We start from the raw sequence: 962 nt of genomic DNA, 5'->3' as shown, positions 1-962 counted from the left end.
ATTGACCCCCCCCCCAACCCTGATCCATTAATGGGTTGGATCCAGTGGCCTCAGTCACATGTTCCAGTTCATCCTATGGTATCATTGTTTGCTTGTACTCCCTCCCACCTCTTGTGGCTTGCTATTGGTCAGGGAGAATTTCCATTGCATATGCTGACCAATAGCAAGGGTCAGGAGGTGCTGGGGCTGAACACGGCCCCCGTTGGATGGTTCTGACTGCCTGACATGAATCCCTGTGTTCCGTTTAGTCTTTACATAGTTTCCCCGACGCAAACTCTCATCTGTATCTGTGTTGTGTGTTGTCCCTGCGGAATCCCTCACCGTCATATATCGTATGTGGTGACATCATCAGATATTGGTCTACATGCCAATGACATCATTATATTGAAGGAAGACTCCACTGCCACTGAAACCCTCAGGACTGGAACAATCCATCCCATGGAGTCCATAAGGGGCCCGTCATATAAGAACGGCTCCCGTCATTGAGGATTCATCATTTTTGATGACATGCTCAGGACATTTGTAGATTCAGCCAGACATGAAAGGGTTCAATCACCATCCCAGGCTCCGCCATTGTCTGTAGCGGGTGTGATGAGTTCTGTGTACAGAGATCAGTCTTCATGTGTCTGGAGGCTGCAGAGTGTGTGGACGGGTCCCTGACTCCGGAATGTTGGTGAAGAGATGTCACACGCAACGTCATAAACACGTCTCAGGTTATAGACACCCCCCCTCCTCCCCCCTTCACTGCCGACAATGTGCCATCCCCGAAAATCAGATGACAATCCAAATACATCCGTGTGTTCTCCTGAGATCATTCACAGATCAGCCCCGTGTGTTCAGCTTCTTAGTCACCTTCACATGGTGGTGACTCCTTCTCTCTCCTCTCCCATCTCTCTCTCTCCTCTCCCATCTCTCTCTCTCTCCTCTCCCATCTCTCTCTCTCTCCCCCCTCATCTCTCTCC

The 962-nt window shown here is 50.3% G+C and overlaps 1 protein-coding gene across 1 annotated transcript in view; it reads left to right on the top strand.

Moving 5' to 3' along the window:
- Nucleotides 1-962, top strand: part of OSBPL11 (oxysterol binding protein like 11) — a 24,127-nt gene that overhangs the window by 17,959 nt on the left and 5,206 nt on the right. The gene's annotated exons all lie outside the window — the stretch shown is intronic.

This window comes from Nanorana parkeri, unplaced genomic scaffold (assembly GCF_000935625.1).
Source record: "Nanorana parkeri isolate BGI_ZX_2015 unplaced genomic scaffold, ASM93562v1 scaffold3295, whole genome shotgun sequence".
NCBI classification, from domain to species: Eukaryota; Metazoa; Chordata; class Amphibia; order Anura; family Dicroglossidae; genus Nanorana; species Nanorana parkeri.
The sequence above is the reverse complement of the archived record's forward strand: the minus strand, read 5'-3'. Positions and strand labels throughout refer to the sequence as shown.